This window comes from Scyliorhinus torazame, chromosome 3, assembly GCF_047496885.1.
Source record: "Scyliorhinus torazame isolate Kashiwa2021f chromosome 3, sScyTor2.1, whole genome shotgun sequence".
NCBI classification, from domain to species: domain Eukaryota; kingdom Metazoa; phylum Chordata; class Chondrichthyes; order Carcharhiniformes; family Scyliorhinidae; genus Scyliorhinus; species Scyliorhinus torazame.
Window position 1 is genome coordinate 139,354,796 of NC_092709.1, and position 25,439 is coordinate 139,380,234.

General features: G+C 47.7%; 1 protein-coding gene across 12 annotated transcripts in view; it reads right to left on the bottom strand.

The window, feature by feature from the left end:
- mapk10 (mitogen-activated protein kinase 10) overlaps positions 1-25,439 on the bottom strand; it is a 375,236-nt gene that overhangs the window by 139,645 nt on the left and 210,152 nt on the right. The gene's annotated exons all lie outside the window — the stretch shown is intronic.

Below are 25,439 nucleotides of genomic sequence, written 5' to 3' on the forward strand. Positions count from 1 at the left end.
AATGGGTGTGTATACACATATCTGTAGTGAGAGTACCTTTAAGAAATGGGTGTTTATTACTGCAGTGATGTCAGAGAATGGGTGGAGCTGGGCTGTCTGTCAGCTTTTTATTTTTGTTTTAGGCTGTTTGCTGCAGGGTGTGTTTTAGTTTCGTTTTCAGTGTTGGAGCTGAAGCCAGACAAAGCAGCTGTACTGCTGTTCTCTCTGCCATCAAAAGACTATCTCTTGATCATTTGGTGAATTCAGAATTATAAATATTTTCAGCAGTAAATGTAAACCTGATGTGCTTCTGTTGAAAGGTGTTTCTTCTGTCTTTTGGCTGTTGTTTGGGAAGCTTTAAGAATTACTTAGTGTTGTAGTCTTTGGGGGTTGTATTTGAATTAATGGTTGCTAAGATGTTCACTGTATGTTTTAAAAAGGTTAACTTGAGTTCATAGAATAAACATTGTTTTGCTTTAAAACATACTTTTCCATTTCTGCTGTACCACACCTGTAGAGTGGGCCATACGCTCCCCATACCACAATCTAGTAAAAGTTGTGGGTCAGGTGAACTCCATGATACACTTTGGGGTTCTCTAAACCCTGGCCCATAACAAATTGGGGGCTCGTCCGGGATAAAAGTCTATCTATTGGATTGGCTCAGTGAACTTAAAGACAGTGAGGGGTGAGCATATTTTGGTTGCTTTTCAGGTGTGGTATTTTAGTTTAAGTAGGGCGTGTGTGTTGTGGACAATGGTTCTTTCAGAGCCTCTGAAGTTTTTGGGGGTGGAGACGGTCACACGCAGTACCTTAAGGACAGAGACTAAAAGCAGACTGTTAGATTTGGCAAAAACATTGCAGTTGACATTACCTGACAAAATGCGAAAAGATGAGGTAATTATGGCAGTGGGTAAGCATTTAAAGTTGCATGAGATACAGTTTGACTCATTGGAAATGGCAAAAAATTCAGTTACAAATTAAACAAATGGAACATGACAAAGAATTAAAGCAGCTTGAATACAAAAGAGAGATGGAGGAAAAAGAAAGAGAAAGAGAGAGAGGGGAAAAAGAAAGAGAAAGAGAAAGAGAGAGAGAGAGGAAAAAGAGAGAAAAGAAAGGAAAACAGAAAGAATAGCCCTAGGTGATCAAAAAGAAAGAGAAAGGGAGATACAGATCAAGGAAAAAGTTAAAGAGAGAGAGTTTGAACTTCAGAAAATGGCCATGAAACATGACAGTCAGTTAAAATTGGCAGATGTAAAGGGAAACGTACAGTTCTTGGATAGTGATGAGGATAGTGAGAAAGAGCGTCATAGTTGAAGGCTTGGTGGGAATCTATTTAAATATGTCCAAGCATTGTCAAGGTTTAATGAGAAGGAGGTAGAAGCCTTTTTCATTTAATTTGAGAAGGTAGCTAAACAAATGAAATGGCCACAGGACATGTGGCTATTACAGATTCAAACAAAGCTGGTAGGTAGGGCTAGTGAAGTGTTTGCATCACTACCGGAGGAGATATCTGGGACACATGAGCTGGTGAAAAAAATCCATCTGAGGTGCATATGAACTAGTGCCTGAAGCCTACAGACAAAGGATTGGAAACTTAAGGAAAGAATTTGGTCAAACATACATGGAGTTTGAAAGGACCAAACAGAGTAATTCTGATAGGTGATAGGCTTTGAAAATAGACCAAATGTATGAAGCTCTCAGAGAAATTATACTTTTAGAGAAGTTTGAAAATTCAATTCCTGATGTAGTGAGAACTCATGGGGAAGAGCAGAGGGTTAAAACTGTGAGATTAGCAGCAGAAATGGCTGATGATTATGAATTAGTTCATAAATCAAAGCTTGGTTTCTGACATCAGTTTCAGCCTGTGAGGGATAGAAACGGGGGACATGAGAAATACTCAAGTGGTAAAGGTAACGGTGATCTGATGGGAGATAATAAGGAGAATGCACTTCAAATTAAAAAAGAAATCCAGGAGGGTGGAAGAAATATGAAAAGTTTCAAATGTTTTCACTGTAATAAACTCGGCCATGTAAAGTCACAGTGTAGGTGGTTGAAGAAAAGCACGGGGAAGGCTGATATGGTAAAACAGGATAAGACAGTGGAGTTTGTTAAAGTGTTAAAGGAAAGCGCAAGTGAAGCGAAGGAGGGGCAAAAGATTGAACAGCCTGATCAAGAGGTGCTTGATAAGAAGGTGCCAGATGTCTTTAAAGAATTTACTTGTGTGGGTAAAGTTTACTCATGTGTATCAGGAGGAGCAGGTAAAGAAGTCACAATTTTAAGAGATATGGGAGTTAGTCAATCTTTAATGGTAAGAGATGAGGAGTTATGTAGTTTGGGAAGAATGTTGCCAGAAAAGGTGGTAATATGTGGAATTCAGGGTGAGAGGAGTAGTGTTCAATTATATAAGGTACGGTTGGAAAGTCCAGTGAAGAGTGGTGAAGTGGTAGGAGGAGTAATAGAGAAGCTATCTTGTCCAGGAATACAGTTTATCTTGGGAAATGATATAGCTGGATCGCAGGTGGGAGTGATGCCTACGGTGGTTGATAAGTGGAGAATCAGACAATTGAAGTGTTGAAGGACGAATATCCTGGGATTTTTCCGGATTGTGTAGTAACAAAGTCGCAAAGTCACAGGTTAAGACAAGAGGACAAATCAAAGAGTGAAGTTGAAGTTGAAGTACAATTATCAGAAACGATTTTTGATCAGATGGTTAAAAAAGAACAAGAACAGGTGGAGGATGAGGTGGCTATTTTTAGTTCAGGAAAATTGATGGAGCTACAACAGAAAGATATAGAAATAAAACGGATGTATCAGAAAGCATATATGGAAGAAGAATCTGAGTGGATACCAGAGTGTTATTACCGTAAAAGTGATGTCTTGATGAGAAAATGGAGACCTTTACATATGCAGGCGGATGAAATTTGGGCAGATATTCATCAAGTAGTATTGTCGGTAGGGTATGGAAAGGAGGTGTTGCGAGTTGCACATGAGGTACCAGTGGGAGGTCATTTGGGAATAAGGAAAACTCAAGCTAAAATCCAAAAACATTTTTATTGGCCTGGACAACATTAATATGTAGTTAAATTTTTTCAATCATGTCACACATGTCAAGTGATAGGGAAACCTCAAGCAGTGATAAAATCAGCGCCCTTAATACCCATTCCAGCATTTGAGGAACGTTTTACAAGTGTCCTAATTGATTGCGTAGGACCGCTTCCTAAAACGAAAAGTGGGAATCAATATCTTTTGACGATAATGGATGTGTCTACTAGGTTTCCAGAGGCTATTCCAGTATGTAATATTACAGCTAAAAATATTGTGGAGGAGTTACTTATATTCTTTACTAGATATGGACTACCCACAGAAATACAATCGTATCAAGGATCAAATTTTACCTCAAGGTTATTCAAAGAAGTTATGGATAGCTTAGGAATAAAACAAGTTAAATCAACTGCGTACCATCCAGAATTGCAGGGAGCATTAGAAAGGTGGCATCAGACATTAAAGACAATGTTGAGGGCTTATTGTCACTATTATCCAGAGGATTGGGATAAAGGAATTCCATTCGTACTGTTTGCAATTAGGGATGCACCTAATGAGTCAACCAAATTTAAACCTTTTGAACTAATTTTTGGTCATGAGGTAAGAGGACCATTTAAATTGATTAAGGAAAAATTGGTGAGTGAGAAATCAGAAATTTCATTATTGGATTACGTGTCAAATTTTAGGGAACGATTAAATAGAGCAGGTGAATTGGCTAGACAACATTTAAAAGTTTCACAACATGTGATGAAACGGGTAGCGGACAAGAAATCCAGAGTTCGTAGTTTTGCCATTGGAGATAAAGTTTTAGTGTTGTTACCAGTGGTAGGTGAAACTTTAAAAGCTAGGTTTTGTGGACCTTATCAGACTGAAAGAAAATTAAGTGAGGTGAATTATGTGGTAAGAACACCAGATAGAAGGAAGACTTACCGAGTGTGTCGTGTGAATATGCTTAAAAGGTACTTTGAAAGGGAAGGAGAGAAAAAGGAGGTTTTAATGATTCTAACTCGAAGTGTTGAACCAAATCCAGATGGCTGTGAATTTGACGTACCTCAAATTAAATTGGAAAACGAGGATGTTTGTAAAAATTGGGATAAATTGTTGAGTTACCTTCCAGAGGAAAAATGGACTGACCTGAAAGAGTTGTTGATATCACACGGGCAAGTTTGAAGAGATAAACTGGGAAGTACTGAAATGGCTATACATGATGTAGATGTGGGAAATGCTGTTCCAATCAAACAACATCCATACAGACTTAACCCTTTAAAATTGGCACAGGTTAACAAAGAGATTGAGAATATGCTTAAAAATGGCATAATTGAAGTGGGTTGCAGCCAATGGAGCTGACCCATAGTGATGGTACCTAAACCAGACGGTACCCAACGGTTGTGCGTGGACTATAGAACGGTTAATGCAATTTCATGAACGGACTCTTATCCTATCCAACGTTTGGAGGATTGCATTGAGAAAGTGGGACAATCAGCTTTTATTTCCAAACTGGATTTACTTAAAGGTTACTGGCAGGTACCTTTATCCGAAAGGGCGAAGGAGATTTCAGCTTTTGTGACTCCAGGTGGTGTATACCAATTCAAAGTTATGCCATTTGGCATGAAAAACGCCCCAGCCACATTTCAACGGTTAACTAACAAAGTCGTTTCAGGATTACCCAATTGTGCGGTATACATCGACGATCTGGTAATTTGCAGCCAGACATGAAAAGAACATTTAAAACTTCTGATGGTGTTATTTGATTGACTTCAGGAGGCGGATTTGGTGATGAACCTAGCCAAAAGTGAATTTGGAAAAGCCCAAGTCACTTTCCTTGGCCATACAGACAGGATCGAATGGACACACGGGATGGGAAGACAACAGTTATTCAGGAGTTTCCGATACCCACAAGACGAAGGGAAACAATGTGATTTCTTGGCATGAGTGGATTTGATCGAACATTTGTGCAAAAGATTTGTAGCGTGATTGCTCACTGATGGACTTGCTGAAGAAGCGTATCAAATTCCACTGGACAGCAGAGTGTCAACAGGCATTTGACTGCCTGAAAGCTGTGATAACCAATGCTCCCGTGCTGGAGAATTACAAGATACTCTGTGATCATATTGAACTAGAGTATTTGACTTCAAAGAGACTGTCAACCGAGAAGGATTCCAGGTGGAGGAAGAAGAATAAAAATGGACTATATTATTATACCTGTTTGCGTATGTTGTTTTTTTTAAACGAAAAAGTATATTTACTGTGTGCATTTCTTAAAGGATTGTGAAAAGGTGTAAAATGAAACCATCTTGAAGTTGATACTTTTTTTTTCTTGGGGGGAGGTGTCATGTGAAAGTCCCTTTAAGAAATGGGTGTGTATATAAATATGCTTTTAAAAATACTTTTCCATTTCTGCTGTACCACACCTGTAGAGTGGGCCATGTGCTCCCCATACCACAATCTAGTAAAAGTTGTGGGTCAGGTGAACTCCATGATACACTTTGGGGTTCTCTAAACCCTGGCCCATAACATGGGAGAAATATGAAATGTCCTTCTCTCTTGGCATCCCAAACCTCCACAGGTCCAAACCGCCACCCCCCCCCCCCCACCCCCCCACCCATACGCTTCCTAAATCCCTTCAGATTCGTCGCCGCCGCCAACACCTTCCCTGAGCTCGGACTCAACCGTTCCAAACTTGGCTCAATGACCCTGTTAAAATCCACGGCCCATGATCAACCGATGCGAGTCCAGGTAGGGAATCTTCCCCAGCATCCGCCTCATAAAATCCACATCATCCCAGTTTGGGGCATAAACGTTTACCAGGACCACCGGCATCCCCTCTGACTTTCCACTAAAAGTCACAACCCTCCTCCCCAATTCTGCCACAACCTTCCCCACCTCGAACGCCTCCCACTTAGTCACCAGAACCACCACCCCCTCGTCTTCATGGCCTGTCCAAAGTGGAACACGTGCCCTAACCATCCTTTCTTTCAACCTTGTCTGGTCCCCTATCTTTATGTGCATGTCTCTTATAAAAAGGTCACATCCACCTTCAGACTCCTCAGCTGTGCGAACACAGGTGACCGTTTGATCCGCCTATTCAGGCCCCTCACATTCCACATGACAAGCCTGGTTGGGGGGTTCCCTGCCCCCTTACCCTGCTGATCAACCATGTCCTTTTTTGGGCCAGCCCCCAGCCCATGTCATGTGACCCTTCAGGCCCACCCTCGGATGTCCACCGTCATCACTCTCTTTCCAACTGCACCACAACAACCACACCCTTGTCTGCAACTGTCCCCCCAAACAAAACAACCCTATCCCCCTTACCTGCGCCTGCCTCCTTACCACCCCCCACTGCACTCCCATTAACTAGCCCGCCCAGCTAACATGGCAGCCTCTGCCCAAGGCCTCCAAACCTCCTACACCCCCCTCCCACCCTTCCCCAAACAACCAAGGAACAGAAAAATGTGCACTCACCCGTGGTGCTCTCCAAACACCGTGCCACCAAACCCAAAATAACTTTTCAAGGGGAAAAAAGTTTCCAAGAACAGAAAATAACCTCCTCACAACTCCTCCAAAGTTCAATGTCCTCCTTTTCCTGCCAGGCCATTGTCCCTCAAAAACTCCATCTCCTCCTCTGGTGTACCAAAATAATGTTCTTGATTCTGGAATGTCACCCAGAGACGGGCCGGGTACAGCACTCCAGACTTCACGCCCTTCTTGAACAGGGCAGCCTTGACCCAGTTAAACCCAGCTCTCCTCTTCACCAGTTCTGCACCCAGGTCCTGGTACACCTGCAACTCGTTCCCCTCCCAGGTGCACCACCTCGTCTGCCACGCCCACCGAAGAATCTTCTCTGTCCAACAAGTGGTGCAACCGCACCACCATTGCCCTCAGCGGCTCGCTCGTTTGCAGCCTCCTCATCAGCACCCTGTGCACCCGGTCTACTTCCAGGGGCCGATCAAAGGCCTCCTCCCCCATCAGCTTCACCAGCATTTTCGCCAAATACGTGCCAGCGTCTGCTCCCTCAATGCCTTCAGGTATCCCCACGCTCCTAAACTTTGTCTTCTGGAGCAGTTCTCCAGGTCCTCCACGTTCAACCTCTTTTAGGTTTCCCGCATCAACCCCACCTCGACCACCGAGGCGAGCTGCTCCTCATTGCCTCCTCCACTTTCTGGATCGCCCGGCCCTAGGACTGCAGCCTCTGCTCCACTCTCTCAATACCTGCTTTGAGTGGATCCATGACCTTGGCCAGATCCTCCTTCCTGAACTTAGCATTTAAAAAGTCCACCAGCTGCTTCGCCGAACACTGGGCAGGCAGAACAGGCCCTTTGCCCTCCACCATCTTAACCTGTGGCGCTTCTCGAAGCCTCTCCTGCTCCAACAGCTCGCTTCTTCCGGGCCCACTCTTAGTTCGTGGATCCATCCACTAGCCACACCAGATGAGTTACACCTTCCCCTGGCACTCCTACACCTCTTTCCATCCAAAATCATCACCCCTCAGAGGGGGAAAGGGTTGAAAAATACCACCTTGAGTGGGAGCTATCAAATGTGCGACTGCATACTCCATGGTCGCTACCGAAAGTCCCTCTTTAATGAATAAAATGTTGGATCTTACCTTCAGAGTTAAGTTTAATCTCATAAGAGAACAGAAGCTCCAGCAAAACAACCTGTCACTGTCTACCATCTTACCATCAACAGGCAGCAGAGAGAGCTCCATCAAGGTAGAATTGCCTAGCCCTCATCTACCCTGTGAACTACTGGAACATTGAAACTGGTGCCTTCTAGCCTAATTCAACTCTACATGCCTTCTCGCCTCGTGGAAGTCTTAGTTCTGGAAGGATGAATCACCCTGTGACAGTCACCAACACACCCTCAGAAGCAACTCTCCATTAGACTTTCGATTCTGGATTCAAGAAAGTCCAGAACTTTGTATTTTGATTGTGGCCTGGCGCTGTACCCCTTCCTTTCCCTTATCCCTATTTTAATGTATGAGTGCAAAAGCAGACACTCCAAAACCCCTTTCCTGCGTTCCGTGTGTACGAAAGAAGCCAACCTTTTTGTTGTATCTTGAGTTTGCTGTGCGAGTTATTCATTGAGGATTTGAACACTCCCAATTCAAGGACTGGGGAAAATACATCACCACTTATAAAGGGGAGAAATCAAATATCAAACACACCTTTCTGTTTAAGGACAGGTAGAGAGAGGAGAAATCAGGGCTGGTTAAATTAATGACCATAACACATGGTTGACACATTCTCCGAGTAGTAAAGCAGTCATTAAAAAAATTTCTACTTAATATTACACCCTGTTGGCTAGCGTAACCTAGCATTAAAACAGAAATACAGTGAATGAGCTAATGGATTAAGGTGTCCGTTTTGCTCCTGTGATAGCACTCTCCCCTGTTAATGTTGTGCTTTCAAATTCCACTGCAAAGGTGTGACCACATCAGTTTAGCTGACCTTTCACTGAAGCACTGAGGGAGTTCTGCTTTGTCAGAGATGTTGTCTGTTGGGCAACATGTTAAACTATTGCCCTCTAACCTTTCAAATAGACAGAACTGTTTGAAGAATAACAGTGGAGTTCTCCTCAGTGTCCTAGCCAATATTTACCTCTCAACCAACATAATTAAATTATGTTATCTGGTCATTATCATATTGTTGTTTGTGGGATCACCCTTTGTGCAAATTGGCTGCTGTGCCCCTACAGTGACTGCGCTTCAAAAGTACGTAATTGGGTGTAAAGCACTTAGGGATGTTCTAAGTTTGTGGAAGATCTCACATGAATGCAAGTTCCATGTTTAAAGAATGATTTGTGTGCTAATCCATACTCCGATGATATTTATTATATAGGCGACAGTTTTTCTCATTGAAATGAAAATGAAATGAAAATCGCTTATTGTCACGAGTAGGCTTCAATGAAGTTACTGCGAAAAGCCCCTAGTCACCACATTCCAGCGCCTGTTCGGGGAGGCTGGTACAGGAATTGAACCGTGCTGCTGGCCTGCTTTAAAAGCCAGCGATTTAGCCCAGTGTGCTAAACCAGACCCTTAAGACCAGACCATAAGACCGTAAGACACAGGAGCAGTATTAGGCCATTCGGCCTATCGGGTCTACTCCGCAATTCAATCATGGCTCATATGTTTCTCATCCCCATTCTCCTGCTTTCTCCCCATAGCCTCTGATCCTCTTATTAATCAAGAACTTATCTATCTCTGTCTTAAAGACAAGCAGTGATTTGGCCTCCACAGCCTTCTGCGGCAATGAGCTCCAGAGATTCACCACCCTCTGACTGAAGAAATTCCTCCTCATCTCTGTTTTAAATAATCATCCCTTCAATGTGAGGCTGTGCCCTCGGGTTCTAGTTTCTCCTACTAGTGGAAACATCCTCTCCAAGTTCACTCTATCCAGGCCTCTCAGTATTCCGTAAGTTTCAGTGAGATCCTCCCTCATCCTTCCAGACTCCATTGGGTACAATAATTTTTTTTTAATTAAAAAAAAAAAAATTTAGAGCACCCAATTCATTTCTTCCAATTAAGGGGTAATTTAGCGTGTTCAATCCACCTAACCTGCACATCTTTTGGGTTGTGGGGGCGAAACCCACGCAAACACGGAGAGAATGTGCAAACTTCACACGGACAGTGACCCAGAGCCAGGATTGAACCTGGGACCTCGGCGCCGTGAGGCAGCAGTGGTATCCACTGAGCAACCTTGCTGCCCCATCGGGTACAATAATAATACTCCAACCACTCCTCATATGACAAGTCCTTCATTCCGGGGATCATCCTTGTGAACCTTCTCTGGACCCTCTCTAAGAACAGCACATCCTTCCTTAGATATGGAGCACAAAACTGCTCACACTATTCAATGGGGTCTGCTGCATTATTGCAATGTTACTACAGTCAGGAGATTCCAGCCCATTACAATTTAGTGAAAACTGCTTTACCTCATCCAAATTTCTGATACTGAAGTATCAAATTTGAAACAAGGGACAGAATTTCCCCCTCTCTCTTGGGTGAGTTTTTAGATGGGGAGAGGAGTGTGAAATTGAAGGGATGGGATTCCTTCTGATTTCCTGCCATTCCGACCTCGCAGTGATTTTACGCTTGGGCTGGCAGGGCCTCAGACAAGAAGCCTGGCCTTGCCCTAATTGAGGTTTTTAAGTGGCCAATGATCCAGCAGAACCTCTCTCCTGAGGTTGGGCGTCTCCCACTTAACGTCTGGTGGCTTCCAGGCCTCCCTCACCCCACCCCACCCTCCCACACTCTCCCAAGACTCAATCACCCTCTTCACATTGCCCATATGCCCAGACCCTGCAGAAGCTGCCCTTTCGGTGGCGTTGGCAGGCCAGGCGGCCAGAAGCTGGGGAAGGCAGCGGCAGCAGCATTGACAGACGCTCTTGGCAGCGCCCATGTGCAAGGCCCGCCCCACACCCATGAGGCTGGGTAGAGACCCAGAGGGGGAGGCCAGCAACGGCTCAAGGTGTACTGCCGTCGCTGGTCTTTCGAACAGATGACCGACAGCATGTGCCACAGGAGGCTCTGCCTCAGCAAGGCTGTAATGAAGTCAGGAGCTGAGTAACCTTGGCAGGACCTTGGCAGAACCCAAACTGAGCTTCCATGAGCATGTTATTGCTGAGAAAGTGCGGCATATCCCAACTCACTGCCCATAGATGCCTTGTTTGCCTGGGCAGCCGACTCATAAACATTGACCCGAACGAAACCCATTAAGATGCCCCGGCATCAGTATTCTCCACCATCGCTGGGAGGCCCCAGGTCCAGAGGGTAATAGATGGCATGCATGTCGCCTTGCGCACACCGGGCGGTCCCGGGGGCACCCTTAATTAACATGAAGGAGTTCCATTCCCTGAATATTCAGCTTGTGTGCGACTACCACCTGAAGATCATGCACATGGCTGCAAGTTTCCCAGAGAGTGGGCATAACAGCTACATCTTGGGGCAGTTGGAGATTCCCGGCATCTTTGAGGGGCACCTCAGCGTGACTGGTTGGCTCTTGGGGAATAAGGAGTATCCACTGAGGACCTGGCTAATGAGGCCAGTGTGTAGGCCGGTGACCGATGAGGAGACCTGATATAATGAGACCCATGTTGCCACCCGGGCTGTCATTGAGCGGTGCATCAGACTGTTGAAAATGAAGTTCCGATGCCTCGGCCGCTCTGGTGGTGCACTGCAGTACACGCCCCGAGGGCCTCCTGCTTTGTGGTGGCCTGATGTGCCTTCTACGTGCTGGATGTGGAGGCGGATGAACATGTGGCCACCGAGGAGGAGGAGCTGGACCAACAGGGGCTGGAGGATGAGCCCGGGGACGAACCTTGGGGTGAGCTGGAGGATGGAGGACAGGTGACAGTAACAAGGGTCTGGCAAGCCCAGAGGAACAGGGAGTACCTCATCCTCACCTGCTTCCCATAGGATGTGGCTTCGTCCGTCATCTCTCCCCCTCCCCCCAAACCCCTGCCCCTCACACTACGCCTTCCTTTACCCTCCCCCCCACCCATTACCCGACCACGCCCCTAATCCAATCACCCTGTTCCACCCTCCTGGGGTCTGTGTTACATCACTCCAGAGTGATGGGCCTGGCTCCTTGACAATTGGAATGTACACAACTGGCCAAATAGCTGCCTTGCATGTCGTAAATTTCTCAGAATTTTACACTCTGAATCTAGGGAACTAAGGCCTGAAGGTTAAATAAAGAAGAAACTGTAAAAACTTAACTGAATAATCAAGAAGCAGAATAGACTGTCAGATAAGGTGGTTGAGGTAATTTAGCATGAATCGATTAGAAAGCAGTAAATTGCCGCGGCGAGTTCAGTTAAACTGATGAACCATCCTCATCCCTAGCTCTCTTGCGAAAAGTCTTATAGTATCTTCTCTGGCATGAATGGCTCATTCATTTTTTGCTTGCCCTGTTGATCAACTTACCATTGTTTCCTGTTGTTTTGGTGACAGTTCTAAGCCACCCCTACAATTATATAACGTGTGTATAAATACCACTCATTAGTTTGCTCCATGTAAAAATTCATGTATATTGAGGAGAAGTTATGTCTCCTTCATACATGTTTACACTCTGGGTAATTCGCTTACCACCTTAACATCTGCCACATTCTTGTTCCTTTCATCATTCATCTGTCTCTACGCTACAGAGGTTTCATTCGCCGGATTAATATGACAGGATCAGATGCTACGGATATTGTACTGAAAGTACCAGTTATCTTAATATAAAAATCATTCTCAAATATATTGTCCATACTTTATATTAAATTTCAATGGAGTGAATCATTAATGAGTTCAGTACATGCTTGAGTTCCAGCAATAGCCCGAATATCAACCCTTGAACTAATCTCTAAAAACTGTCAATGTTGTCAATCTTGCCGATGGAATACACATTAGTACCATCCACATTGGTCATGTGAGAGTTATCTGACATAATTAACAAGCTACTTCTGAGGTGATTCAATGGCTACTTTTGGGACTGTGTAACCAGCTTGGTGGTGGTCATTAAACTGTAATTGTACACGCACCAGCAAATACATGTTGGGAATGATAAATAACATTTCCTTTTACGAATGGTCAGTTATTCAATTAAAAGATAAACTAATCCTGCCCTTCCCATAGGCAGAGTGTTTCTGGTACCCACAGCAGAAAAGGGACTGGAAGTGACTGTGTCCACTTTCCTGCTCTCAAGGTGTAAACAATGGAAGTGTAATAATAGGTAGATAGAACAACACTATCAAAAGAGTTTCTGCTATTTATCTTAGTGTGGTCAGAAAGTCTGAAAGCTGCAGCACCCCATAGAGTCAGTCAAAACTTTTAAATATCTGGGCCGGAATTTTGTAGTCAGCAGTGAAGTGATGACACTTAAATAGGAACATACCAACTTACGAATTAAGAGCAGGGGTAGGCCACTCGGCCCCTCGAGCCTGCACTGCCATTCAATAAGATCATGGTTGATCTGATTGTAACTCTCACTCCCCATTCCTGCCTACCTCTGGTAAACTTTCACCTCCTTGTTGTTAATCAAGAATCTATGTAGCTCCGCCTTAATAGTCAAAGACTCTGGGCACGATTTAACCACCACGTTGCGCCCGGCGTGGATCTGGGCACGGCAGCTAAGTAGCGGGGGAGGCCAAAATCGAGATTCGTGCCGGGCACGAATCAGTTCACTATCTAACCAGCTTGTTCCCGGTGGTGTGTTGCAGAACCCGCCCAAACATGGCGAGAAGATCGTTGACCCGAATTAACATCAATCTCCATATCATTAGTGAGATAGAAGTCCAATGTAATGGCCACCTGGGAACTAATCGGCTCCTCAGCGAGAGATCACATGGGCGTCTTTTAGTACTCCTTTTTAAAAACGTGAAGCTGGCACAATGGCTGCTTATCGGGACTGAAGTTGTGAGTAGCCATTTCCATTTTCCAGAAAGGTCACTGAAGCTGCTGCCCCAATGCTCAGGGGGGGAGCGCCCGGGGGATGGGCCTGGTCTGAGGGCTGGGCAGCATAGGTCGGGGTGGTGGTGAGGGGCTTAGCATCTGCAGGGCCGACAAGCCATCCTCCAATATTGTATCTGCCCATAACAGGGACAACTACAGCTGGCCTGTCTGTCCTACCAAACACTTCCAGGACAGAGCCCTGTTCTTGGTTATATGCTGCAGGTCACTTTAACTCCCGCTGACTGTCAGCAGCCCCAGCTTCACAACTGAGGCTATTGCTAATAAGGAATTGGCCTTGTTAGTTAAGTGAGCACTTCACAGCTTCCAAGTGCATTTTCGTGGGTACACTTGCCATGCCTCAGATAGTGTTATTGCCGAGCATTCCAATCAAACTGTGAGGACTGGACACATGGCCTGAATCCTGGAGGCGTCAGCATCACAGAGCTAGCGGCCTACAATCAAACACTCAAGAGCTGAGCTTCAGCACTGGGGATATCCCCGCGACCAAGGGGTGTGTATGTGGATCAGCGGAGGGCACCTGAGCACAGTCACCCTAATGTTCCCAGCAGGGGTCAGGGGTTTGGTGTGCTGCCATGGCCAGGGGTGAGTGTGCAGAGTGAGGTTCCACAACTGGCTTGGTGGATGGCACTCTGAGAGAAGGTGGACACCCTTAGAAGGCATGACACCTAAGGGTGGGGAGACTTGGGGGATTTGGTCCCAGGGTAAAGCGGCAGCCCTTGCGGTGTTGGTGGCAGTCCAGGCAGCCAGAGAGAAGGCAGCAGTGTCGACGCAGGTTGGAGGTGACACCCCATGTGGAGGAGGCCGCTGCACACCCTGCATACCCGCCCACCCATCAGGTCGAGGAGGGACCCAAGAGGGACGCCGGCGATGGCCCAAGGTATACAGGCATTGTTGATCATTTGAGGCGATGTGGCAGACTGCATGTGCTGAAGGAGGCTCGGTCTCAACAAAGAGACAATGTGGCAACTGTGCCATATCCTCGTGGACTTGTCACACCATGGAGGAAGAGGACGCCCGTTCCAGTGGCCATGAAGGTCACTGCAGCCATGAACGTTTATGCCACTGGATCATTCCAGGGCTCAAGCAGAGACTTGAATGACATCTCTCAATTTGCAGCCTACAAGTGCATCCGCAAGGTCACGCATGCCCTGTATGCCCAGGCAGCAGACTATATCCACTTTGAGTTGGTCCAAGACAACTAAGGTGCCCGGGCTGCAGGATTCTCCACCATCACCGGGATGCCCCAGGTCCGGGGATAATAGATGGAATGCATGTCATCTTGTGCTCAAGGGGCATCAGGGAGTGCCCTTCATTAACAGAAAGGGGTCCCACTCCCTGAATGTTCAACTCGTGTACCACCATCACCTCCGGATCATGCACGTATGTGCATGTTTCTGAGGGAATGTGCATGATAGCTACAAACTGGAACACTCGGAGATCCCCGGTGTCTTTGAGGACCACCCCAGGATGAGGGGTTGGCTCTTGGGGAAAAGGGGTACCCGCTGAGGTCCTGGCTGATGACGCCAGTGAGGAGGCCGGAGAACGACATGGAGACACAATATAAGGAGGCCCATGTTGCCACCCATGCTGTCACTGAGTAGTGCATCGGACTGCTGAAAATACGGATCTGATGCCTGGACCAGTCTGGTGGTGCAATACACCCCTCTGAGGGTCTCCTGCTTTGTGGTGGTCTGCTGTGCACTCCACAACCTGGCATAGCAACGAGGCGACATGTTGAAGGTGGAGGAGGAGGAAGGACGTGCTGCCTCACCTGAGGAGCATGAGGAGAAGCTGGACTTGGAGGGGCAAGGGGCCAAGCCCGGTAGGACCTGTGGGAGCAGCCCGCAGCGAGGGTCCGCATGCCCAGAGGGCCTCATCCTCGTCCGCTTCTCATGGGACGAGGCTTTGTCCGTCAGCTCACCTTAACCCCTTCCCCCTTCAACTCCCCCCCCCCCCCCCCCCCGGGCCATTGACCACCCCCGTCCTTCCCACCCATTCCCCGAACCTCCCACACACCATGTCCCAGCCTCCAAGAGTCTGTCATAATCATTCCAGGGCCTGTGTCAGCACTGTCAGTGGGTCAATATACAAGGCAGGAGAGTGATGATCATTCGGTGTGAGGAAAGCTCTGGTGCTTCTCCGTTTATACCAATGTCTGTCTCCTGTCTTTCTGCTGACAGTGAACTCACCCCCATCCTCTGAACGGGGTCTGCATTGGGGACTATGGATCGAGGAAGACTGTGGCCAGAGGATGCGGGTTGGGGGAAGCAGAGGGCAATAGGGGGTGGGGATGCAGGCAAGCCCGCTGTGGAGAATAACGTGACATTTATCAGGTGCAACATGGTTCAATGGTGAACATTTGAAATTTCCACTGTCCCCAACTGCAGATAGTGATCCCCCACACCCCAGTGCCCACTCAGTGATCCTCAATCTTCGTATTCTTTTATGTTCTAATGCTACTTCTCGGTGTGCCTCCAGGATGCACATCAGCGGGGCGAAATTCTCCCCAAACGGCGCGATGTCCGCCGACTGGCGCCCAAAACGGTGCCAATCAGACGGGCATTGCACCGCCCCAAAGGTGCGGAATGCTCCGCGTCTTTGGGGGCCGAGCCCCAACATTGAGGGGCTAGGCCAGTGCCGGAGAGTTTTGTGCCCCGCCAGCTGGCGGAAACGGCCTTTGTTGCCCCGCCAGTTGGCGCGGAAATGACATGTCGGGGCGGCGCATGCGCGGGAGCGTCAGCGGCCGCTGACAGTTTCCCGCGCATGCGCAGTGGGGAGAGTCTCTTCCGCCTCCGCCATGGTGGAGACCATGGCGGAGGCGGAAGGGAAAGAGTGCCCCCATGGCACAGGCCCGCCCGCGGATCGGTGGGCCCCGATCGCGGGCCAGGCCACCGTGGGGGCACCCCCCGGGGTCAGACCCCCCCAGGACCCCGGAGCCCGCCCACGCCGCCTTGTCCCGCCGGTAAATAGGTACTCTAATTTACGTCGGAGGGACAGGCAATTTATCGGCGGGACTTCGGCCCATCCAGGCCGGAGAATCCAGCGGGAGGGCCCGCCAACCGGCGCGGCCCAATTCCCGCCCCCGACGAATATCCGGTACCGGAGACTTCCGCAACCAGCGGGGGCGGGATTCACGGCGGCCAACGGCCATTCTCCGACCCGCTGGGGGGTACTTTGTGTTTACTACTGTGGTTATTATTGCTCAATGGGGGGTTTGTATATTGGGGGAATTCGTGATCTAGTTGTATGATGTTTATTCATGTGTTCTTTGTTTTTCTTTTTTCTGTAAAGGGGGGGTTTTGTTGAAAATATGTAAAAATTTGAATAAAAATATATATTTTTAAAAACAAGGCCAAGGCAGTGCTCTTTTGGAGCAAGGTCCCTTTCAGGATTTTGGCCCCGGCCAGGCTCTGGGTAACCTTTAAGGGCAAAGAGCATCATTTCACGATGCCAGAGGAGCAAATGACTTTGTCAAGGAGCATGGTATGTGGGGGTGGGAGGGAACTAATCGTGGGAATCTTTTTGGATTGGATATAGATTGGATATGTAGTTATAATGTTTGTAAGTGCTTTGTTTTTGCATATGTTGGTCTTTCTTGTGTTATGGTTGATGGGGAGATGGTTCCGAGTCCTGGGTTTTGTTCTGATGGAGAGAGGGAGGGATGGGGTTCTGGTGGGGGAGGGTTGGGGGGCCTGCATAGGGGCATTCCGAAGGGCGAAGGTGGAGTGGGGGAGAGGTGTTTTGTGCAGTGTGGGTGGGGTCCTTTAGGTAGTTCTGCAGGAGGCAACACGGTAGCACAAGTGGCTAGCATTGTGGCTTCACAGCACCAAGGTCCCAGGTTCGATTCCCGGCTGGTTCACTTTCTGTGCGGAGTTTTCACATTCTCCCAGTGTGTGCGTGGGTTTCCTCCGGGTGCTCCCGTTTCCTCCCACAGTCCAAAGATGTGCAGGTTAGGTGAATTGGCCATGATAAATTGCCCTTAGTGTCCAAAAGGGTTACGCGGATAGGGTGGAAGTGAGGGCTTAAGTGGGTCGGTGCAGACTCGATGGGCCGAATGGCCTCCTTCAGCACTGTATGTTCTGTGTTCTATGAGAGTGTTGCCATGTTAGCTGCGATTCTAGTAAACTAAATAGTGTGGGGGAAGTGGCTGTGGTAGATAGCCAGCTAAGGGAGTGGTTAGGTAGGAGGGGAGTGGTGGGGGTGATGTTGGTTGGTGGGGTGGTTGTAAGGGGTGAGGAAGGAGGGGATTTGGGGACGGGACGGGTGGGGGGAGCTAGGAGTGGAATATGCTGGTGACACGTGGTTTTGTGGCAGAGTGTAATTGAGAATGGTGGCCATTTTGGGTGGACCCAGATAAGAGAGGGGACTGGAAGTGGGGAGAGTTTCATGCTAGATTGGGATGGCGGACCTTAGTAGAGGAGGGGTGAAGACAGTGATGTGGAATGTGCGGGGGCTGAACGGTTGGGTTAAAGGGTCCTGAGTGTTTGCATACTTGAAAAGTTTAAAGGCGGATGTGGTTTTCCTGCCGGAGATGAAGCTGTGGATAAAGGACCAGACAATCCAATTGGGGTTTGATTCCAAGTCAAGAGACATTGCGGTTTTGTTTGGTAAAAGAGTTGTATTTGTAGTGACGAGAGAAGTGCGGGATCCAGGAGGGCGATATGTGGTGGTGAGCAAGGTTTTGGCGGGGGCGCCGGTTGTTTTAGTGAATGTAATAATAATAATAATAATAATAATCGCTTATTGTCACAAGTAGGCTTCAAATGAAGTTACTGTGAAAAGCCCCGGCGCCTGTTCGGGGAGGCTGGAATGGGAATTGAACCCACGCTGCTGGTCTTGTTCTGCATTACAAGCTAGCTGTCTTAGCCCACTGTGCTAAACCAGCCGATCTATGTGCCCAACTGAGACAACGTGGAATTTGTTAAGAAGATGTTGGCGTCCATCCCAGATCTGGATTTGCATCAGCTGATAATTGGGGATGGTTTTAAATGCATGTTAGATCCCAGGATGGATAGGTCGAGTCCCGAGTCATTGGCCAAGCTGGGAATGGCAAAGGAGCTGGTGGTGTTCATGGAACAGATGGGGTGCTGGAGTCGTGGAGGTTTAGGCCTTCGGGAGTGTGGGAGTTTTCCTTCTTCTTCCATCTGCATCGGGTATACTCCCGCATAGATTTTCTCGTGATGGGGAAATCAATACTATCGGGGATTGGGAGAGCAGAATATGCAGCGATTGTGATTTAAGACCACGTGCCACGTAATTGACGTGAGTTATGAAATGGGCTGAGCTCAGAGACCCTCCTGGAGGTTTGATTCAGTGCCCCTGGTGGACAAAAAGTTCTGTGAGAAGCTGGCCTCTGTGATAGAGAACTATGTGGAGCACAAACAAATCTGGGAAGTCTCACCTCCACGTTTTGGGAGGCATTGAAGGCAGTGGTCCGGGGTAGGTAATATACTATAAGGCCACAGTAACAAGGTTGGCAGGGTGGAAAGACAGAGGTTGGAGAATGCCACCTTGGAAGTGGACCGACTGTACTTGGTGGCCCCGACCAGAGAGTTGTTAGTAGAAAGGAGGAGGTTACAAGGGGAGTTAGTTCTAAAGCTGACAGGGAAGGTGGTGGGCTAGCTTTGGCAGTCAAGGGGAGTGTTCTATGAGTATGGGGAGAAGGCCAGACGACTGCTAGCCCATCAGTTGAGGCGGCAGGCAGCCATGAGAGAGATAGATAGCACTGGTAAGGGTTGGGAAGGAGTTGAGGGGGGTTGAGGATGGCACCAGAGAAAATTGATGAGCCATTCAAAGCCTTTTACCGGTGGCTGTATAGGTCCAAGCCCCAGGTTGAGGAAGCAGAGATGGAGCACTTTTTAGATGGGCTGGTATTGCCGGAGGTGGAGTGAGAGAAGGGTCAGGGATTGGAAGTGCCACTGGGACTGCAGGAGATATAGGAGTCCATTGCGCTGATGCAATCAGGGAAGGCACCTGTGCTGGATGGTTTTCCAGCGGAATTTTATAAATAATTTTCTGCAGTTTAGGCACCTCATCTCCTGGGCATGTATAATCGGGGGGAGCTCATGCATTGATCTCTTTGATCCCGAAGAAGGATAAGGACCCAGTGGAATGTGGCTCTTATAGGCTCAACTTCTTTTAAACACCGATGTGAAGTTGTTGGCTAAGGTGCTGGCGAGATGATTGGAGGGGTGCGTGCTGGACGTGGTCTCTTAAGATCAGACAGGTTTTAATGGGCGGCAAATATAGAGCAACATTAAGCGACTGTTGAATATGTTGATGAATCCGTCTAAGGGAACGGCGTGGGATCCAGATTGCGACGTCTTGTAAGCACTCGTTAGATCTCATGAGGCGTCCCAAGCATCGTAAATTTTGCGAGAGCCCTCTCGCGAGATTCACCGGCCTCACCACGTCACTGGGTCAGGCATGATGAGGCTGTGTTTAATGTAATATTTCTGTGTTTGGAAGGGTAAAATCTATTGTTCGATTCATGCCGGACAAAGGTGTTTGTATGTGCGGTGGCTGATTAAATTCCAACTGGGTCTCTATTGTGGTTAGAGCGGGCTATGGTGTGACAAATAAAGAAAACAACATAAGCATGTGGCTGTTGCTTAGCAACTGGAGGTAAAACGCATTTTGGTTTTAATTTAGCTAATTTGATTGCAGTTGGAGATAGACAGTGAGTGACGGCAGCACTTGTAGCTCTGCCAGAGGCAGTTGGTTTAGAAGGCTAGAGAGGGAACATCTCTCTCAGCATTGCTAGATGAAAAGCAATACCATAGAGTAATAGTTAAGAAAACAAGTGCAGAGATCTGAAGAGCAGCTCATTAAGGAAACTAGACAAATGAAGAGTAATTTCCAAGAAGTCTGAGGTTAAAGATACTGGCACAGAGCACTGTTCAGTAAAGTGAGACATAGCTTAAAAAAATATTTTTTAAACTACCCAATTCTTTTTTTTTTAATTAAGGGACAATCAAGCCACCTACGCTGCACATCTTTGTGTTGTGGGGGTGAGACCTACGCACACATGGGAAGAATGTGCAAACTCCACACAGACAGTGACCCGAGTTGGGATCAAACCCACATCCTCCATGAAAAGAGACAGAGTTGAGAAGAAGGCTGAGACTCCAGAAAGATATCTGAAGTGATTGTCAGGTCTGTGAGAATTTACTACTGTCTGTGGAACGGGAGTTGAAATAACTATGGAAATTGGTTCCTGAATCGCAGAATTTGTGTAAAAGCAGTTTAGACAAAGGAAACCTAAAGGGGTTGGTGTAAAATCCTGGACTGGAGTTGGTGTTAAAAACAGAACGGAAGCTTTTTAAAAAAGTGTCATTTGAAAACCAGGGGCGAAATTCTCCGGAAACGGCGCGATGTCCGCCGACTGGCGCCCAAAACGGTGCAAATCTGACGGGCATCGCGCCGCCCCAAAGGTGCGGGATCCTCCGCATCTTTGGGGGCCGAGCCCCAACCTTGAGGGGCTAGGTCGGCGCTGGACGAATTTCCGCCCCGCCAGCTGGCGGGAAAGGCCTTTGGTGCCCTGCCAGCTGGCGCGGAAATGACATCTCCGGGCGGCGCATGCGCGGGAGCGTCAGCGGACGCTGACGGCATTCCCGCGCATGCGCAGTGGAGGGAGTCTCTTCTGCCTCCGCCATGGTGGAGACCGTGGCGGAGGCGGAAGGGAAAGAGTGCCCCCACGGCACAGGCCCGCCCGCGGATCGGTGGGCCCCGATCGGGGCACCCCCCGGGGCCAGATCGCCCTGCGTCCCCCCCAGGTCCCCGGAGCCCGCCCGCGCCGCCTTGTCCCGCCGGTAAGGTAGGTGGTTTAATTTACGCCGGCGGGACAGGCATTTTAGCGGCGGGACTTCGGCCCATCCGGGCCGGAGAATCGAGCGGGGTGGGCCTGCCAACCGGCGCTGAATATCCGGTGCCGGAGACTTCGGCAACCAGCGGGGGCGGGATTCACGCCAGCCCCCAGCGATTCTCCGACCCGGCGGGGGGTCGGAGAATCTTGCCCCTGGTCTGGATTTGAGAATGCAAACTGCTAAGGGAAAGCATATTATGAGAGAAGATTTTGCAGCGATTTTGGGAATCAAGTTTGGAAACTCTCATGTGATCATTATCTGAGGGGATTATGAGAAGAAATCCACAGACACCAACTTGGGTTCAGAGCAGAGTACGTGTATTTGGCCACCTTGTATGGTTAAAAGGGACTTTTGTGTAAATGAGACCATTGTAGCTTAAGATGTACTTTGTAATCTGGGTTAATCCTTAAATATGTGTGTATCCTTTAAGGTTAGGGGGGAGCAATGGAGTACAGTATAATAATCCAACTTTTCATGTTTAATAAATGTTTTTTTTCCTGTAGTTAAAATGAATTAACGGTCCTGTGACTCTGTTCCTCCACGTTTTATAAAAAGTAAATAAAAGATATGGGGCTGGATTCTCCGATTCTGGGGCTATGTCCCCATGCTGGCATGGGAACGGTGGCATTTTATGCCAGAAATAAATGGTGTAGCTGTCGGGGGGGTGGGGGGTGGTCACCATCCTCTGGTCCCCCCTACTCTCAACCTCCCCATTGTCCCCAGCCAGCCAGCAGCAGGTCGGGCAGCCCATGGTCGTGCCCCTGGAACATGTCCTACCTCCTCTCTTTCCCTCAGCAGCCACGGTGCCTGTTTCCCGATTGTTAAAACTACAAGTGAGTTGGTAATTCCGCCTGGCGAAGGTGGAGCATCGCTGAGGCCCCGGAGAATACCAGGTCAGGCCCATTAATGATATGCCAATGGATTTTACTGTACGTGCGGGGTAGAATGGATTGACGCCACTGTCTAGGCACCGGAACAGGGTATTCCATCGGGCGCCTGAAGCTGGCCTTGATTTTCGACTCACGCGTGATTCTCCGCCCAATTATGTTTTGCGATTCCGCGTCGCTGAACAGAGTCTTGCTCATGGTCTTTTAAGCCAGCATTACATTCTGGGATCTTCCCGTCCAGTTATATCAACTGGGATCGTCATAACTTTCTTTCGATAATGGGGGCAAATAGCCATGGAGTTCAATGCCAGGAGTCAATTCCTGACACCTGAGGCTGTATGCCGCTTTGGAGGGGGCGGAGCATCGCGAAAGCCGCGCTGCCCTCGATTTGGTAGGAAGCTTTGATTCTCCGACCAATCACCGAACATGATTCCGGCATCGGCGACTGGAGAATCCCGCCCTTGGTTTCAGTGCGACATAAAGTTCAATATCTTGACACAAGTGCTCGAGGTCAGTGAATATATCTTCAAGTGCGATATCTCACCAACTACACTGTTGGACTCAGACTCTGCTCAAATCACCACAGCCCCCGAATTCACTCTCCAACAATCTCTATCTATCACAACTGGTAATTGACATTCCTTAGCTTCAGTTCATATGTATGCTTAACATTGCTGCAAGTCACACACCCACATCTGACAGCTTGAACAAACTGCCAACTATTCACCCACATCAAGCACTAGTGACATTCACTGACACACATCTCCTGTCCTTGCAATACAAGGTGACTCGCCACTGGAAGCAGCAGGAGCTAACTGGAGCAGGTATCTCCAACCCCCATGGAAGAGACTGTCTTGGTCATTATTGGGATGCCCATTGCTAGTGTTGAGTTTGAAACCATTGAGTATGGCAGTATCTCATACCTAATTCTCCTTCCCACATCATACATCTTACTCATCCAACAAATCCTTCTGATTTTACAAGCAGCAGGTGGTATAGGCATATACTTCCTACTTTCCCTCGCCTCACAGCATCATAACCTTACTCGTGTGCCATTTTCCTTTCAGATTTCCAAGAGCTATAACATGGTCATGCAGTGGATAAACAGTGAGTAGGCAATGATACTGAAGACACAGCACTGAGATTTTACTCCATACTCATAGCTACCAGCTCAGACACTGAAACTGTGGGCGCGATCTACACTGTGTCCGGAAAGCAGCGCGCTGCAGTGCAATGTGGCTGGTAAATGATGGGAGACGCTGCTCCCAGGGTCCAGCAGACTCGCTATGCCTTGTGAGATCTAACATGATCTAGTGAGCCATCGCGATGTGAATCCCACCCATTGTGGGCGGAATCACTTTTTGGCAAATCAGAATATTAGAGCGAGACAGCTAGTCTCACTCAAATATGCAGTTCACTGAGGTAACCAAGGTGTTGGGATCTATCCCCTTTGCCTCGGAGACCTCGGGCGAGCGCCGCTCAATGCTGGTCTCCACAAAAGGTGACCAGACGAAACGGCACTTGTGGAGATCTCCAAGGGGATCGAAGGCCCCCAGGTGCTTCCGCTCTGGGCAGGGTTACCCCATTGCACTGCTGGCAGTGTCAGCTGGGTGCCCAGGTGGCACTGCCAGCTGGCAGGGGCACTGCCAGTGTGTCAGGCTGAGGAAAGAGTGGACAGCAAATGGGATATCTTGAAATATTAATGAGCAGGTATTGAAGGGGCAGGTGATAAGCTCCACCATCACATTCACAACCACTGTTAATGGTGCTGTGGCTGCAGTGGGTGGAAAATTTCAGTGAGAAATTCCTCACTGATGTCTTCATTGAAGCATTGATGTCTCACATATTGTTCCTCACAGGTAGAATTTCTTCCTTATCACTATGGGCGGATATGGCTTCGTGCTGAGCTCCTTCTCAAACCCTCTCCCCGCCCCTCCCTCTTCCAGCTGCTTCTCCCTCTCTATGTGACCTCTGTTCATCAGACTTGACAAAGTGCGTCTGGAAAGGATGTTTCCTCTTGTGGGAGAATCTAGAAGTAGGGACCACTGTTTCGAAATAAGGGGACGCACACTTAAGCCAGAGATGAGAAATTATTTTACTCTCAGAGGATTGAAAGACTTTGTAATTCTCTTCCTCAAAAGTTGATGGAGGTAGAGTTTCTGTCTATCTTTCAAGGCAGAAGTAGTCAGATTCTTGATAAGCAGTGAGGTGAAGGGCTATCAGGGGTCGGGGGGAATGTGAGGTATAGGTTACAGTCAGTTTAGCCATGATCTTATTGACTGGGGGGGGGGGAGGCAGGCGATCGGGGCCAAGTGGTCTATTCCTGTTCCTAATTTTATGTTCGTATGTTTATCTTCTCCAAGTCACATTGAACACTGATGGAAATCATTACCTGCCTGCTCTACTTATTCCGTCAGCCATTCATGTCGTGCATGTAAACGCCTGCGCCAATATGGCGTCCGGTATGAGTCACCTCGCAAGAGTGCCCATGTGCCATGCATGCCATTTTGGTGCACCAAAGGCCCTGATATTGCTCAGAAAACAAGCATCAAGGAGCAGTATTCCTCACTTTAGAAGTCTGGTTTTCTGAAAGTTGAATTTTTAGCTTTAAAATCATCTTCCGTTCCTCTATGGGGTACCCCAGCTTCAAAAGCAGTCTGAGGGGAAACCAATACTATTGACGTTAGCTGGCATTGATTTTTTAAATACTTTGTTACAAACTCTGAAAATGCAGTGCAACTGAAATGGTATGGAAGACCATTGAATGCAGTGTCTTAACTGAGAACAGTTGGTGATCAGGAATAATGCGCAGTAGAAAGTAAATGCAGCTCGATGAAAGACAAAGAATGAATGTGCAGAACCATCAATATCTTTTGAAAATTCTGGGTTATGTATGTCTCCTCTGAAAGCAATTCTATCAGGGCACTGAGCAGTAGCTTAAAGATTAAAGGGCAGCATCTGATTGCATTTTTAGACTTTTAACAATTCTGAAGGTAGAGAAATTAATCAACCCTTATTCAGACGTATGTTAAAAACAAGCATGTAATATATCTTGCCACATTTCTGCATCAAATACTAAATGTTTTCATGAAAGAAACATTTCTAATATCAAAATTGTCACACGTCACAAGGTGGCTGTGCAATTATTAAAAAAAACCACGGTTGCTTACAATTTATTTTTCACTCATCTGATCTCAAGGAGTTAAAGAT